Genomic DNA, 18,259 nt, shown 5'->3' on the forward strand with positions numbered 1-18,259 from the left:
ATCTTTGCCCTGCGCTATTGCCACGGAGGCTGACGTTGCTATGCCGCTATTAAGTACATAATAATATCAGGAAAAATCACAAATTGACGCACTTATTACCCGAAATTAACGATAACGCAATTTAAATAGGCTTTTTTAGGGGCTAAGGCACCATCTCGTGACTAATTGCGGCATCGGCGCAAGGACAGTACTGAGACTGCTCAAGAGAGAGCATCAAGAATGTGCATGTGGGTGTGGCAATGCCATCTAACAAAACAGCATGTACGCTAGCCTCTTGAAGAATGGCTACGGCTCATCGCCTAGAAGGGAAGTGCTTTTGGGTTGCCCCATAAAAAAACTTGAAATAGGCAGCATCATTTATCTCGCTTTGAAGCGAAGTTTCCGAGGCTAAGGTGCTGTACGCATTACATATAATTAAACTGATTTCAGCGGCGTCTGTTTTATTTTTAGGCTACAAGGATTTACGTTTACCAGGCGCAGCTGCTTTACACTGATTGTGGGTCAACGACTCCGCGAGGTGCATCCAAATTACCGGAAACGGGATACTCGTTTTAATGAGCTGTCGAGATTCGGGAATTTCTGACCCGTGTTATGCTCCGTGACATCTTGAAGGTAGCGCACTAAAACACGGACACTAGGGAAAGAAACGACAAACCACAGCGCTTTCCCTAGTGTCCGTGTTTAAGTGCGCTACATTCAAGATGTCCCATATGCATTACCAACTAGCCCAGTTGTCACTTCTTATACTCCGTTACACCCGCAAAGAGCGGCGCGGCGGTTCTGATAACTCCAATAGAGGGTGCTTTTTAATCCTCCTAAGTTTACTTCAAAACTTTTGATGTCATTTCATATAAAGTCCAATGAATGGTTTCGTAAAATTTTGCTTTGGAAGAAATGTGTATACACATTAATAATCTATAAACGCAACAAGGTGGACCGAGACCAACCCCCTGGGTGCTGCGCGTAATATTAGTGAAGATCTCCATGAATATATTTAGCAGAAGCCACGGGTAATTGTTATGCCTACACCAAATATGGTGTCAATTTCACTTAAAAAGTGGGCTGCTTTCACAAAAACTTCTTTTGTAATAAAATTTTGGTACCAGCTTCCGCGTGGACGTTGCTATACGTACCAACGTTCTGTCCGTTTTTTGGCACCACCTCCTAAGCTTCATCGTTGTCTCTCTTTTTGTCTCTCTTTTTAAGCAATGCTTTCCCTGTCACTACTCTGACACCACCAACGTTGGTAATAATTTCAGGATTCTTGTCTACTTTTCTTCACTGTTGGCCTGTTACTGAAGCAAGGACACCGAACGTTCCGCGATTTTCCCACCTGGGGCGCTATTCAAGAAGGATCGAGTTTTGCCTTCTTTCGAGTATCCAGCTGCTTGGGTTATAAAAGCAGTGATAGTGGAGCATGCGATACACCTCGAGCGAAACTGGCGTAATGGCACACAGCACACCTGGCATTATTCAGCTCGCCGCATTGGGGCCGTTTACGGTGATAAAGTACGGCTTGTGATATGGCCCGCACGCATCGCCATCAGAAATCTCTCTGCAATACTCATTCCCTAGCATTAAACTAGATAACCCCACTACTACTTTGTAATCCCCAGCCTGGGTGTTGGCAACGCCCGGGACAGAGAAATCCGTTTCTTTCGGTGTTCTGTTCTTCCACTGAAATATGTTTGATACGTCGCTTGAGGGTAGACCCAGTGCACGTCTCCGGAAGCACAAACCAAGTAAGCAAATAGGTTCTCTGAAGTGAACGGAACGCGCCGTGCTCGTGACCATTAAATACAACTTTTGTTTGCGACTTGGTTGAGTGTGCATGGCGGAAGCCTATCACACATCGTCCCAATTGAGCCTGTCAAGATCATCCTTCAGCATTAGCGAGTGTGTTTTAGGCGTTGAAGTCGTGTTATTTGTCAGAGCCTCAGTTTTCACCCTGTATGAAGAAGGCTCCGTGGGAAACTGGTGTCGTCTTGGTCGTTCCTATCAGCTCGGAAGCTTATGGTCGCGCCTGTTCTCTCCGCCATTGTGCGTCCGCCTTTGTGCGTCCCGTTGTGCGGCGTCCACACCCCCACTGCGCATGCGCATCCTCCTCCGTCTCCTCTCCTCTCCTTGTCTCATCTCCTCTTCTCTCCGGCATTCCTCCTCTCCTCTCCGACGCTCCTCTCCACTCCGGCTTTCCTCCTCCCCTCTCAGAAGTTCATCTCCTCTCCGGGATTGCGCAACAAATGGCAACACCTCCGGCTCCACGCGCGATAATGCGAAGCAGCTTAGAGTTAGAGGCGCGACGGTAGCCGCTGCATACTCCGCTGGGGGCGCCACTGTAGCTCCGCAGTGTAAATGACGTGTGCGACGCTCAACTCCCCTCATTGTCCTCCCGCAACGCCGCGATCTAACTCTAAACTAACAGGGAACTTGAGTCGACCCCATGGCTGCTTCGCATGCTACTCAGGGTTCCCCTACGGGAAGATGGTGAAATTTTTTTAAAAAGTACTGCGCATTGGCTGTGCTGTCGCCCGGCGACCGACCCCCATTTGCGACGACTTGGAGGCGGCTTTTTCTCGATGACCGTCGAGGAGCAAGTGTTGTGTGCGCTGCTGTTTTAAGTGACGGGCAGCATTGACGGAAGCGTTGGCAGCGACGTACCGCACCATCTACCGCCACCAGTCGACAGTCAGCGGGTGTGTGCGGATTTTGATCACTGGAGGCATTTTTCCCAGAAATAGCCTCTCTTTTCGGTGGTTCACCGGACATAGATTCTGCAGGGCGTTACCGCGCGTCTATCCGTCTGCAGCCGGAGTATGCACTTTAGTTATCGTCTGCCCACAAAGCAATTTCAGATCAGGCGTTGCATGATCGTGCGTATCATTTATCATCAACGCGGTAGAGGCGTTGCGCGACGCACATTTTTGTGAAAACGTAACTGGCAGGCTAACTTATATGTACATACATATACAATCAACGGCGCCTATCTACTATCAGAGGCGATCTCTAGAAATTTCAACGAAATTTCTTCAGCCTCACCGTCGTATGGCAGTAAGCAGAACATGTAAAGCGAGTAAAGGGGAGAGTTGAGAATTAAAGCAACCACGTGACGCCAGAGGGGGGTAAGCGGGAGTAGGAAGGCAGCAAAAGGAGAGAGTGGAGTGCGGGGATTGGACTCAACGAAAAGAAATCCTCGGCAGAGGGCTTCGTCGGAGAAGAGGGGTGCAGAGCAAAAGGAAAGAAATAGATAAATTTGAAAAGTTGTTGCTATTCCTTACAAATATAGCTCGTGCCCAATTGGGGGACTGGCCCGTAATTGGGAGCTTTAAGGAGCTAATGTGCCCAGATCGCAAATTTCATCACACTGTGAATTTGAAAAGTAAAGGTTGCAGAAAAGTGCGTGCCGCGTGGCACCTGAACGTGATGGCACGGGAGTAGAGTAGGACTGGTGTACACCAGCCTCGCAGACCCCCGATTCTAGGTAGGCTGTGGAGTGTGACAGTGTGCTTGCTGACCTAGTTAATTAAGAAATAAAAGAGAAGAAACTGACACAAACCCGCTATACCAAAATAGAAGCCAGTTGAAGTTATTCGTGCCAAAATACAAAGAAATAAAAGCGAGAAACAATAAGCAAATACAATGTATCGGTATAGAAGTTGTTAATAAGTATAGCCAAGCTTCCGTCTTTAAAGCACGCAAGAAGACTCAAGCGCCCCAAGGAAATTTTGTATCGAAAACCAGAAGAACCGTCTCGATAACGTAACACAAAGCAGCAATTATTTTTAATGTAGCGCGCTTCCATCAACCGCTTTCTTTTTTTTTTGCCAGTCGACTTTAGAGACGTAACAATATTGTCTGCCACCGAATGCAGAAAATGGGCAAGAACTGCTTCTTAGGAAGAAAAAATTTAAACACAAAGCTTATATGAACTCCTTAGAGAAAGAAATAAATGAAAGATAAATAAAATGAAATAAATAAAAGAAATAAATGAGTATAATAAGGTAAAGGCGCGATAAAGTGAAGTAGTTGGATCTTCTTCCCCAGTAGCCACCAGTGCAAAAGAGGAAGGAGAGAACGAACTGAGAAACCCTCAACTCTTTTGCCGCACCTCTTCGGAGCGCGCTGACCTGGTCAGGTTGCGTAATTTCAACAATCAGCAAATAGTATGAATCGCATTTTTATAGTGCTTGAACTTGGCCTCGAAATATAATCACAATCTTACGTAGGAGTCGCTGGAACTCGTTTATCCCGAGTTCCGCTCAATCTCTGGCCTTCTTGAATAGCACACATGTCCAGCAGTACTCAAAGACCCAATTACTTGGTATAATAAAAGACACTGCAGGTATTACAAATTATAAATAGCGCTTTCAAGAATTGTGATTCTAACTAATATGCAGTGAAATTGTGAATGTTACATTTATACAATTTTGTTAGGCAATACTTGAGGCGAGACCAAAAACACGAGATGAATTCGGACTGTCGTGATAATATACTCTTTATTTCTTTTCAATTAGGAACTGCACAATCATCAAATTTTATTACTTCCTCTCAATGGATCCGGATTTCCCTCGCTGCATCTGGAGTAGTGAACTTTGGAATAAAACACTGCGCTCCACCGGCGCCTCTTTATTGATTTTTTTTTTACGCAGCAGGGAGCGGCAGAAGTGCTTCGAAGTTTTCAAGGACACCGGAATACCAGGACCACCGATTGACAGCCTTATAAATGAAAATACCGATGCCTTCTGGAGGCCCGTAGGGTGAAGGAGGAGCCTCTCGGCATGTAATAAAGGTATCTACATAATGTATATATCATTTTCTTTCAAATTTTGTGCTCTTTTAACTGTACTAGAATTTTGAACATCCTTAAAAATTTCAGTTTTTTATAATTTTTTGTCTGTTAGTACCTAAATTTTGGCATTATCTTAGCATTAAAAATTGTGTAACAAAAAAACTGTTTTTTGCATACTTTCAATTCTAGTACAGCAGGTGTGAAACGTTATGTAGATGACAGGGGGAAAAAATCAGCTCGTTATCGTGAACGATATAGGAAATAATGGTACCTATGTAAGAAAAAACATTGTTTTGAGATAATTGAGTTTAAAGTAAAAAAAGAGGTTAAAAACAATACTTTTTTGCCAAAGACACCACTGGAGCCATTTATTTAAAGAGCACCAGCTTCATAATCACTGCCAAAGTCATTTTTTTGCTTTTCACCAAATCGTCTGTCCTTCCTTGACTATTTTGTGCACCATCGTACAGATCTGCTCACAAAGTATTTTGCTTGTGGTCAACCTCTTTAAGCCACTTAATGGTTGTGTTGCTTCCAGGTTTTGGTCTGAATGATTTCAAAATGCTGGCTCATGCGTTGCTTCATCATTTAATAAAAGAACAGCATCCAATGTTACAATCCTTAGAGTGTGCAGCCCAAAAAAGATGTTTTTTAGTTCGCAGCTTCGAAGGGCAAATGTGGAAAAAACGCGCAACAGGGTCTTGGGATTGCCCTCACTGAAAAATCAGCTCTGCAATGGTTGCTATGCAATTTCTTAATACAGCTGGTTCCAGAAAAGCATTTTGATCTGAAACTGGGAGTTTTTTTATGAAAAAAATGACAATAAACCCTGAGAACATTCTTAAGAGGATGTGGGCGCTTACTACTTGCTTACGGGAAAACTGCTTTTTAGCGAGAAATAAGACTTTTTAAGGCAAGTGTGAATATGGAAAATGTGCACAAGGAATTGAACTTCCCTAATTGCGAAGAAAAACAAAAAGTCATTTTTTCAAAATTTCGCCTTACCCTGTGCCCTTGCTTAACATAATGTCAGTCTTGCGTCACTTAATTAAAAGGTTTATTTGAAGATATACACACCTTTGTTTAATTTGGAAGAATAATACATGGGTGTCATTGTCAAATAACATTCCAGTCACCATATTTGGCCGAAAAATAACTTTATTGAAGAATATTTTTACGTTAAGAACAGGTGCTTCCTTTATTTAAATATCAAAGAATGTTGCTCATACTAATGACGGTTGTCACCTATTCTAGGCCCGCTATGCAGCTATTTAACGTCGAATCTATATTCAGAATCTTTCCGGTGTTAGTTCTGACGATAGCAAGCGTCGCAGCCTCGACAAGCCGTACAAATTGTGAAATAATGAGCTCATTTGATTCCAGCTGTCAAACTTGTGCTTACTGACCGCAGTGGAACGTTTTGCGCTTGTTTTAATCAGTAAATTTGTGTTAGTCTAAACTAGTATAACAAGGCTTACGTACCGTCCTACCAACTATAAAGAACGAAATTAGAAAAATTGATTCGCCATGGAAAATTTTAATGGGGCTTATAATCTGTCTAATGAAACTATATTGTTATATTACTGGCTATTGCGCTGTCGCGGCTCTTCCGCAGTAATAACGCCGCGTCACATCAAGGAGCATCTTTGCGCCGATCCTCTCTTTCATAAGGAATCACGCTAACGACAACTAAAATTTGTGGTCGGATTTCTCGGAGCACAGACGTGCTAGAAGAATTGTCCTTGTGGGAATCTAAGCCCAAAGGGACAAAGACCTACGTGAAAACAAGAGCGACCTTGTAGATCGCAATGGCTTTAATGAAGATTATGAGAAAGATGAAGCATCTCAAGAGAGCCAGCCGCGTGATGAGCGTCAACAATGATAATGATGTCATCAGTGCAGCAGCGATGATGATACGAAAGTTTCTAAACACCCAACTGATCTTGTGTAGAAACACGACGGCCCCTAACTTTTCAATACAGACATACCGTACCCTTACTGCAGTCCAGAAAAAGTTTTTTATTCAATTTTAGTTAATTCGACTCCTGACGGTGATGATTATCATCTCACTTTGTGCTCCCTGGCCACATAACGTATTTGCACACGTGGTCTTTGTGTGCCTCACAGTGCATAATTTTAAGAAAACCATAAAACATAATTTCGAACACCGGGTGCATACTACTTAGGCATGTACTTTTATATGAACATCAGGTGTAACAAATCCTCAGTGCGCGTGTTATAGTGAGGTTTGATTGTACACCGTCTCTGCATGTGTTTTTTATGCAAAAATAAGCGATATCTCGATAAGACAAGTGGATGCTCTCCCGAGTGGGCTTTTCTATTATCCACTAATGCGTGCAGTCTCTGTCTAGCAACTTGGTTTTTCTGTTGTTCCGATCAGTAATTGGGCTTTCTTCGCATTTCAGACGCACCTCGAGCGCGTAGGTCGATGGCTCAAACAGTACGGCGATGTTTTTGGGTGAGTTAAATAGATGGTTTATTAAAACGTTTCTTTCGACAGCGCTCACGGCTTATGACGAACGGTAGACAGGGTTATATTTATAGAAGGCAGGAGGATCGTGCTCCTTTCGTATAGAAGGAAAGCATGCGAGCAGTAACTACTTTTACTTGTGTCGGGTGAGTGCAGTGGGGTTAATTCTTTTAAGACGAATAAGCGAAAATTGCGCCACGAACCGCCACTAATATAATCATTCTTCTTAAACACAGTGGTTTCGACTGTGTACGGGAGCACGGTTTTTTACCACCTTTTCATAAAAAACAATAAATGTTATTAAATGCTTTGAACCGCTTGTCATACCTCCTGCATTTATGTGTTTAAATGGATTTATTGGTGCCTATGCTTGTACTGGAAGTATAATAGCCCTACAATAAAAGGTAGGGCTTTCGTGCCTCACATTGCTTTGCAGGTTAGGAAAAAAAGGAGTGAACCTATAAATTAAACTAACATGCTGCAATCCCTCCAAAGCATATATGACATTAACGAAGAGAAACAATTCAATAATAGCCCTACAATAAAAGGTAGGGCTTTCGTGCCTCACATTGCTTTGCAGGTTTGGAAAAAAAGGAGTGAACCTATAAATTAAACTAACATGCTGCAATCCCTCCACATTTGCACTTAACGAAGATAAACAATTCAATTTCTAGCCGCTCTCAAAATTCAATTTCTACTTCTGTCAAAAAGTACCTCAGCGTTTGGAAGGCACTCCTTGTTATAAAGGATATGAAAAAGGTCAACGGACTTTAACCATGGCTACTAAGTGCCTGTCTGGATGATTTCGTGTGACGAAAGACGCTTTGGTGCCTAGATACTACTATCGGGAATAAATGAGAATCCCGTGTTTATTCAGACAAGTTTTTGTTCCATCGACAACAAACTGGATAACTGAATACATACGCAGGCTTATTTCGCTCTGTGGCGCTTTAGCGCCACAATTTTCCAAATCCATGGCTCATCTAGGCTCATCTAGGTGCGAAACACATCTATAAATTTCCACGCCGATCTCTTTTCTTCTTGTGTGAGTTCCCTAGATTCTTTCTTGGCACCGTACCTATCGTTGTCATCAAAGACCTGGACATGATCAAGGACATTTTGAACAAAAACTTCAGTAACTTCATTGCCCGAGGAATGAGTGGGCTTTGCAACCTGTGGAATCATTCTCTGAATTCATTCCCTACTTTTCCCGTGATTTCTTACCCACAACCACTCGTTACCGTATGACGCGCTCACTGACCCTACAAAGCCAACGGCTTTATTTCACTGTCGAACTGAATAGACTTTCCTAACAGCATCGGTACAAACCATGAGCCATCGAGATAAGTGAAGGGGTATCTGTAAAACTAAAAACCTCGGACACCATCGATGAATTGATGGCATTACAATGCTTAAAATGGCGCTTTCTTTAAAGCTCGGTTGTCTAGCGTTGATTGCCGAAATTTCTTCTAAGCGCGGTCTTTCAGAATGCAAACCCGTGTAGCCGGGATGAGGATATCTGCAAAACGAATAAAAATCTGTACAGCCATAACAACAAAACTTTGTTCGTGCAATTATTTTTAGCCACAAATAATTATTTCTTTTACAGCTTTGCAGTACTGGCGGGTTCATTGCTAAGCAAAAAACTATGAAAGGTACAGGAGGCCATCACTACTATAAATATATTTACTAGAGATTGCGGTCTCTGGCATGATTGTTTTTAAGTTTAAATGCAGAGTAACAATATCTTGATAAAAATAGTAAACTTCGGAAGTTTCGGATTCTGAAACATATGTTACAGTTGCTGCTATGTTTGATATTATGTACCGAAAGCACAAGCAAGGCAGCTTTTACTTTGCCTACAACTTCAAAATGCTTGCTGTCGCAGTGTGAACAGGATGATTTATTTCATGGTGAACTCCAAAGTTCCCCGGAGAACTCCGTATAAAAACGGATCCTCAGTATGGTCACTGAATAAACATTTGCTCTCCAAACTTGCTCTTTGAAAGCAGATAAATTATTATCCGGAACAAAAGTACGAATGAAGATCTCACCATTTAAATAATTTAAAAATTCGTCAGAGTACTCTTCCAAGAAGTGGGTCGACATGCATGCTTAGAATCTATTTAGCAACCCCCTTGCTGATACGTATACCCATCAACGTCTACAATCCCTTTTACAAGCGAACTTGCAAGCTATCGCTGTAAATTTAGCGATAATAAAGTTTAAACGGTGGCTGTAAATTTAACGATGATGAATGTTTTTAGGTTCACAATAAACAGCGATGTTTTCTACTTGGTCTTCTTGTTTCAATGGTTGTGCCAGCACATGCAGCACCTATACGAGCTCATTCCTCTTTGGAGCAACAACATCGCGTTCGCCAGTGGACGTACCTTGAAAGAGGCCAAAGCTTGCATGCAGCAGTTCTTCAGCCCATCACAAATGAAGGTTGTATGTGACCCGGCACTATGAAGCTTTAATGCACACCCTGTGCGTCTCAAAATATGGTTCGGTGGTAGATGCAGCTGTCAACGAAAAACAGGTAAATGTGCCAGTTACCATACAATGGTTTTCGCCAGCAAAATGTATAACGGGTATTGGTTTACCCATGGCAGTGAGGGGAGAAGCACTTGGCTGGAGCAGAAATACACGTTAGACCAGCACATGCAGTGCATCGTAATGTATAAAAATAACAACCATCACACGAACGTACTACGGCGTTAAGTATCAGCCAAATGCTCTGCGACGCAGTGTTTCGGTAATGGTTCTTCTGTTTGAAGCCGTAACAGTAGCCATCTTTAAATGTTGTGTTACCTTCCCATGATCATACACAGGGATGCCCCAACTCGAAGTTTGCGCAATCGAAACTCAGATCGCAATATTGCGCTCTATGACAAGCAGCCTTTCACTATCACATGTCCTTCTCGTCAAAGTTCTCAATTTGCACACCGTCGGCAGGACGGACGAATATAATCCTGCACTGCACTATAAACGTATGATCGCCCTCTGTAAAACCTTCCCCGTTCCCCCTTCCCCACACTGATAGAGGACTGACAAGCTGGCCTATTCACCGGTAAACTATGCAGAAGCGTGGCGAGTATTCTGTCAGTTTTAGCCTACAATCGGTGCAATGCACGTCGTTAAAGCAGTAGTTTGCGGAGCGCGCTTTGTCGCTCCTATGGGAGTGGTGTTAGTAGGGAGAGCAAATTTACTGAAAGCCTCTTTTAGCAGCTGCAATCCTAAAAATATACGCCGCACTACCATCTTAATCGGAGTCGATAAGCAAGCGCACAATCAGTTTTCTGAATATTTCTTTGTGGGCCAGAAGCTTTATATGCACTGATAGATCCGGAGGTGCATAGGGCGGTTACAATAGTAGTTTGGTCGATCGAAAAGCCAGTCACTCAGTCAGCCGGTTCGCCTTTCGGTGGGTTTTTTGGCCCGGTGCTTCCACGCTGGTTTCGAAGGAACTTTCCGTGTTCATACGGCAGACAACTTGCCTAACTTCTATTATGCTGGCGTCGAAATTTCCAACGTCTCACTCGATCTATTCTCTTCATGCATTTGCATAGTACAATCTCGATCCAGTTCCCCTTGCTAAACCTGTGTGATGCCAGATGCGTAGTGCAGGCAGGTTGTTTCCGCGCGCATTAGCTGGCGCAACTTCGGCATTAACCTTTTTGATTCCAAGATTGACCCGCATTCCTCTATCACGCACTGATGCAGCAAGGTCGCTGCGTCCATTGCCCGGGAAGTCACTCTCGCCAAGTGGAATACACCCGAGTTCTCCAACGCTCGTCTTTACTCGCTCGACCCAGATATGCAGCGCCACCTACCTAATAATGTGCCACGCTCGGACGTCACCTTACTTTGTCGCCTGTGGCTAGGTGTTGCCTTCACCGGTGCTTACTCCTACACCATTGGAATGGCCAACAGCCCTGCTTGTGATGCGTGCGCCACCGACGAGACGATTGAAGACCTTCTGTGCCATTGTGACCGCTTTACAACGCCGAAGCAACAGCTCTCCACCACACTTCGCCGACTCGACGACCTCCCCTTTACAGCGCAGACAATTTTGTGCCATAGGCGTTGTCCGACACAGGCCGAAAAGGCTATAAAAGCCCTACTGCTCTTTTTGAAGGACACGGGCCTGTCTCAACGATTGTAAGGACATTACTATAGTGCAGTGCCCTTAGTTCACCCATTTTATCAGTGGACCGTATTAGTTTTGTGCATTTTCTGGTTGTGTGCGTTGTTTGCACCGCCTTTATAGTTGCCTGGTCACGCCTTGTGTTTTTTCTACTTTTCTTTCTCTCATTTGCTCCTTTAATATGTACCGCTGTCCTTTCTTTCCCTTTCATTTCCCATATTCCCTCCCCCCTGAGTAAGGTAGCCAACCGGACAGTATTCTGGTTAACCTCCGTGCCTTTCCTATACTATTCCTTCCATCTTTGCCTTGGTTTTGTGATCCTCTTATCTTTGAAGACTCATTGCTAAACCAAGAAAGAAAACCCTTTTTTGGAGCCCAGGAGGTCTTTAAGCCAGTTGATTGGAGCCAGAGTTACTCAATATAGACAGTTGCGAAACTCCGCTTCAGAATCCGGGCGGCGCTAGCCCCCCCACTCCGTGGAAGCTGAGGGGCAAGTCGACGCGTGCGGCACCTAGGAGATAAAAACGGAACTTTGCTAAACTATTAATAATCAAAATTCTTCTGTAAAATAAAGATTGCTTTCTAAATTAAAACACAATAATTACGTAAAATTTACTTGTGTTTTTGCGGCTTTTTCTTTTATGACTTACGGCAGCAGCCGCAAGCACTTCAGTACTGCTTCAACGTCCTGCCGACAGACGACAGGCTAGTCAACTTGCCCCGTGCTTGCCCCGCCGCAGGGGGGCAACCGAAGACCGGCTTTCGATACATGGGGCCTATGGGGAGTTTCGCAACTGTCTATATCCAGCAACTCTGGATTGGAGCGGGGTAATGAATTGGGAAAGCAGAAGTGGCCTTAATAGTATGCGGGGTCTGCGTCATGTTGTAGGTCTTATGCGAGAAGCGGAACTCTTCTAGGTGTTGTTTTCGGAAGAGAGGAGCCCACCCGACTCAAATAGTTGTTACGAGTGTGTGCACAGATTAATTTATTTTAATCACCGGCAAAGTTTTGGGCCGGAGAATAAAGTTTTGTGCACATCCCGTTAGTGTAATGGAGATTACAGCCGTAAGATACTCTTTACTATATCGCCAGCAGGGGTCAGTGATAGTGAGTAAGAGCCAGGTAAAACACAGATATTGAGTCTAGTTTTACTTGCTTCCTCCAACAAACATGGAGCCCGGTACATGCAAAACCAATCTTTCCTGCAGGTCATTGCGTCCCTACTGGACAGCCAGCGCCAGTTCATAGAGGTCCTAGGTGCCAGTGCTGACAACTGTGATGAAGTCAATATCTTGAAGCCAAAATACAAATTTTATTAGCACTCAAAGTCTACACGCTCTATCGTTCAGCTCTGTGAACATCAGAATTTGCACTTATTTCTTTCTTCACGCAATAAATAATGACATCAAATAGAGACACAAGCAGTCAATTGACTTTTTCAAAAGAAAGAACTGTAAAAAAACTCCCACCTCCCCTCGCGGGAACCCCTGTGTAGATGCGACGCATAGGGGGCTCACGTTGCAGCGTTGGACAGCGGAGGAACGGCGCTGGAACGATGGAGCGGAGCGGCGCAGGCACCGCGTTTTATAGCGCGCATAACGGTGAGGGGACGCGCCGGCACCAGCGCGTCTGCCGCGGCTATGACGCAACACAATCTAACACAATCCACTTTAATACAATCCAATCCAATCCAAATAAACTCCAATCCAATCCAAGCCAAGCCAAGCCAAGCCAAGCCAATCCAATCGAATCCAATCCAATGCCCCTCGCGAGAGAGTGTTCGCTATCGGAGAGGAGAGGGGGTGAGCGGTAGAGAGCGCAGCTGGCACGGCGAGGAGAATGGGGGAGGGGTGGACGCCGACAACGCCGGATGGATGCAGGGACAAGGCGAGTGAATGAGATGCGTTCGCATCTAAAACTGATTTCTCACTTTCATTCTGTGCTGAAGTGCAATGCGTAATAACCCCGAATGCTGCACCCCAAATATTTTCCGAAATACAGGTATGACACCACGAGGTTGGCCATAACGTACTAGTTCTACATTATGGACAAACACCCCGACGTTCAAGAAAAATTGAGGAAAGAAGCCTTGGAAGCTTTTAAATTGGAAGTGAGTTATCAAACATGTACCCACCGTTCACTTCAGGACAAGTGTAATTTTTGTGCGGTTTTCAAGGACTCTTGGTACATTAAACTAGGCACAAAGTAGAGAACTCTTTCGAAAACGGAAAACCTTTCTCCTGAACATCCCTTCGGGCCCCGGCCAACGCCGCCATAACACTTTGTTCTATAATGGCAGTTAGAAGGTCAGAACATATTCGAAAGAGAGTCTAAGCTTGTTCTATTGCTCTCTGAGTGTAATTAATGGACGTAATTGTAAACGTGCGATGGCCCAACTGGTTGTCTTCCGCAAAAATATAAAATTAATTTACGCTCTAACACGTATCCGTTGTGCTAATGCAGGCTACATTTGGTTGATTTCAGTTACTACCTAGGGCCCAAAAAATGCATGTTACTGGTCTGCTTTGACAGTGTGTGCATCATGCTGAATTTTCTGTTCAAAAGTGGCAATTTCTTCCTATCGCTCCTGTGCCTCTTTGTGGTGTCGCTCCGCTGCTGATCGCCGCTTCCCCGCACATGCCTAAATACAAACCCATAGGCCCCGAGCAACGCTCAAGGCATCGGCAGTACTCACCAATTTCAAAGACGTGCCCTGACATAACATGTCCTCTTTTTTTTCACTGTTTAATTGTACCTTGCACTCCCCTTGGCGCTCACAACCTACAGCCGTTCGCTTTCTCCTGTTCGGTGATACTTGCTTGAAAATGCACTCAGAGGTTCCCGGGGCTTCGAATAAAGGCACTGATATCTTGTGGTCTACTCAGCTAGGTATGGCGCACTACGTTCACTGCCTTTACATTGCAATTAGGAACCTTAAGCCTGCATTATAGTTTGGCCTTAGCTCAAAAACTAACTTGTATGCTTACCTTAGCCGCCATTGTTAGCCTCACCAGTCGCAATTTTATACTTTGTATCTCTCGCTAACTACACTAAACGGGTGGAACCAGAATATAGTAACATTGATGTTACTGTTTTCAATCTAGCGAAGCACCCACTGCAGAAAGATACCTCACTATGGTTTCAAACGAGCGAAGACACCGGGCAGGGTTGACTCTTGCCGTGCATAGGCCAAGCCCTCCAAGTGGGAGCGAACACAGCGGTTGATTGCGTAAACTACGATGCAAAAACAACGCTGCAATGTAGCCACCCCCGCTGCCAAAAAACTGTCAACTTCTACCATTCCCGAATTAGGGTGGCGGTTACCGCCCGCCTGCATAGGCCAGCGCGACTCGAGATTTGGTGAGAGGGCGCTTACAGCGACAGCTACGAAGCAAATCAATTGGCTTAAACGGGGCGGCATCGGCACTCGTCGGCTCGTCTTTTCCTGCGCCACTCGTGAAAGCGTGGTCGCGGGTCAAACCGACAATGCCGAACGAGCCCAGGTCTGACCGAACCTTTAAGACAACGAACCACCTGCACAAGCAGGGAGTATCGCAACCGTAACATTAAAAAATCATGAAGGTGCTTGCCGTGCCTCCATGAATGCGGGTGTCAATTTTGGGGGGTAAGTTACGGGAAATAACTTACGGGGGATAATTTTCAGAGCGGTTCACTCCACTCTTTACGCAAGAGAAGTAAACTGGCCCCATACACCGTAAAAATGAGCTCGGTACCACCACACCAACTCCTCACTAACACGCGTGCAATGGCGCCACGGTGGCTCGTGGACGACGTACCATAGTTTCCGAGAAACACTTTTCGCGATATTGGTATAAATTGTGGGGGTTTTCTTATACACGTATGGACGGTGTGAAAGAAGCCGGTAGCATGTTCTCCCAGAAGTGCGTAAGATATGTGCGGTCCGTTCTCAACCACTAGGGACGAACCAGCAATATTTATTTCCGCATACGTTTTGTCACCAGCCATTCCAACTGTGGTGGTTTATCTAAGTGCGTTATCATTATTGGGTCGTGCACTTGTTCCCAAACAGCGGTAATAAAACGTGAGCCAGGAGGTGGCAAGCCAAGTGCAATTTATTGCTAAGTTTGCACAACCCACTTGCATGGTGGGCTGTTTCTGGAAGCCAGCATCCTAGACGGTGTTCTTTAGCGTGGTTTGCTCCACGCACTGCACAGCCCTCCTTCGTCAGTAGACACTAGAAATATTTTTACGTAGCAGTATTACCTGCGGCTTCTGGTTTTCATAAGCCACTGCAGAAGATGAAGCTGCGGTATTTAACTGAGGTTCACTGAGACTTTCTACGTACAAAAGCTTGAGTTGTGCATTCCGCAAAAGCTATAACAAAGTGCTCTCAATGTTTGGTCTCAATTGCAAGTTCAGTCCAAAGAACAAGCCCCTCATCAACCCAATCGCCTACTAGCCTTTCGGCCGCGGACGTCAGACCGCGTATGTGTGGGGTATTTAACTGAGGTTCACTGAGACCTTGTACGTACAAAAGCTTGTGTTGTGCATTACGCAAAAGCTATAACAAAGTGCACTTCAATGTTTTGTATCAATAGCAGGTTCAGTCCAAAGAACAAGTACCTCATCAACCCAGTTGCCTACCAGTCTTTCGGCCTCGGACGTCGGACCTCGTATCTGCATTGTCTATCGCTTAGGCCTGCTAGAACTCGCTTCAGTGATGACGCAAGTGCTACGACATTTCAGAATCACGCTGGGCAATAGTCAAAAGGTACCACTTATTTTGCACTAAATATGCGTATATACAAACGGAAATCGGTATAGTTAGGAATATTTTGTTGTTTTTTATGTTCTAGTACCATTCAATTTGATTGTCAGTATTTTTGGTTTCATCGAATACAGTCGAGCATGAGAAGATTTTTGAACACCTAAGTTGGAGGTAGGAACCATGCTGTCATTCACTACTCACGTGGTAGCTTAAATTTAAAGGACAATTGCCACGAAATTTTCTTGTACCATCTTTTTCGCTCCTATGGGTGCCTACCAGACCACTAATCATAGAATGGCACATTAGACAGTCGATATCGCAGCGTAAACAATCATTTACGGCGTCGTTTATTCGTGTCAGCTTCAGTTTCTACAAATCGAACGCCGAACGGCCACCATTACAGGAGGGCGCCTGTGACGTCACCATTCATTTCGCATCACTGCTGGTCTGGACCCGAGCGCAAGCGAGCGAAAGGCGTTGGACTGGGTCAGTTGGAATTTGTTTGAATAGATTAAAAACCAGCGGTGAACACAGAACACAGTAGAAGAAAACGACGGGACAAGCTGGCCAGCTTGCCTCTTCGTTCTCTCCTACTGTGTCCTGTGTTTACAGCTGCTTCTTAATCCATTCAAAGCGAGTGTCCGCGCGCGCCCAGACCGGCCGAGATCTTCATCATCCCAACGCGCCCGGGCAGCATGACGTAAGTCGGATAACCATGACGTGATACACACGGCGTAGCAGCGCGCCAACCACAGCCGTAGCATCGGCTACGTCACGGGATCCCCTGACGTCGGCAGTTTGGGCAAGGAGCAGATTATGTCATGCTGGCCCGCCCTAGGATTTCTCGTGCGGGCTGGGAATAAAATGAATTTAGGATATGTTACTCTGAACGGTTACTGTTGAAACTTGCTGGGAGATATCTCCTGACACAAAGGAAGCATTTTACACAGTTATCTAAGCTTTTGAAAGTTCTTGTTACTACTCCTTTAAAGCAGCGCAAATTACAAGGACGAAAGAAAAGGAAAGGGCACCGCTGCGCTGGTTTCACAGAAACGTTTATTGTGTGTAGCTCCGTATGCAACATCTAAAAAGGGAGATAAATAAAGGGAACAATAACAATACAAACGGAAACACTGTGTGCTCCCTTGTGAAGATTTGCGGAGTCTTCGACGTCCTATAGCCCGCTTGACCTTTAGCCAAGAAAATCCTATTGGTAGCAGTAACGCTGACGAAGCAGCCTCTCGCCAACCGTAAATATAACTGCAATACTACCCTGAATGCCATACCAGCGAATCAGCAAGTGTGCATCTAATCAATGATAATCAGCGACGCCAATGAAAAATCAACTCATCTTAAGGTGTGAGACCAAGTCAAAATCACCAATTCTTTTCAAAATGCCAATTTTTCGTTTTTGGCTTTGCTAGATGTGGAATTTATTGGACGTCATTTTGCTGAAAAATAGTTTTTTTCCTACACGGTTTTTTTTAAAAGGTACATGAAAAATGTAAACCCACCCGGCGTCTACGAAAGACAAATTAAACTCCCAGTTTGGCTTGAAACATAAAAATGCCCTGGTGTGGAGTTGTTAGCATGTAATTTACAATTGTATCCCGTACAAAAATTTAATAATGCCCTATTAGCGTTTTCAACACTTGATTTATCAATTAAAATCATAAGCTTCTCACCAGACGGACGTGCGATATTTTGCACGTGTTGTTTATGTTCTGGAGCGTTCGCACGTGCGCCAAAGGAGCAGCGGATTGCTTGGTGAATGTATTTACTCTTTGTCGCTCATTTTTTCTTACTAGAAACCACAGTATAAGAAAGTTTGCTGTGCAAAAACGCACAAAACAAAAAACAAATTATCAGCAGTGCGTCGCAAAGGAGTCCTGTCAGAGCCCTGATACTGCATACCAAGCTAGAAAAAAAGGCGAGGTGCCACAGGAGGAAAATGAGACACGAGCAAGACCCAAGAAAGAGTTAGCTACAAATGTGGGGTATTTTAGCTCTTCTGATCATCTTATGTAAGCGTTGCATTTGTTTGAAATTTTTTCGTTGAATTTCTCAGAACCTCTTTTTTT

This window comes from Haemaphysalis longicornis, unplaced genomic scaffold (assembly GCF_048455015.1).
Source record: "Haemaphysalis longicornis isolate Haplotype H1 unplaced genomic scaffold, Haemaphysalis longicornis Haplotype H1 scaffold_5, whole genome shotgun sequence".
Taxonomy (NCBI): Eukaryota; Metazoa; Arthropoda; class Arachnida; order Ixodida; family Ixodidae; genus Haemaphysalis; species Haemaphysalis longicornis.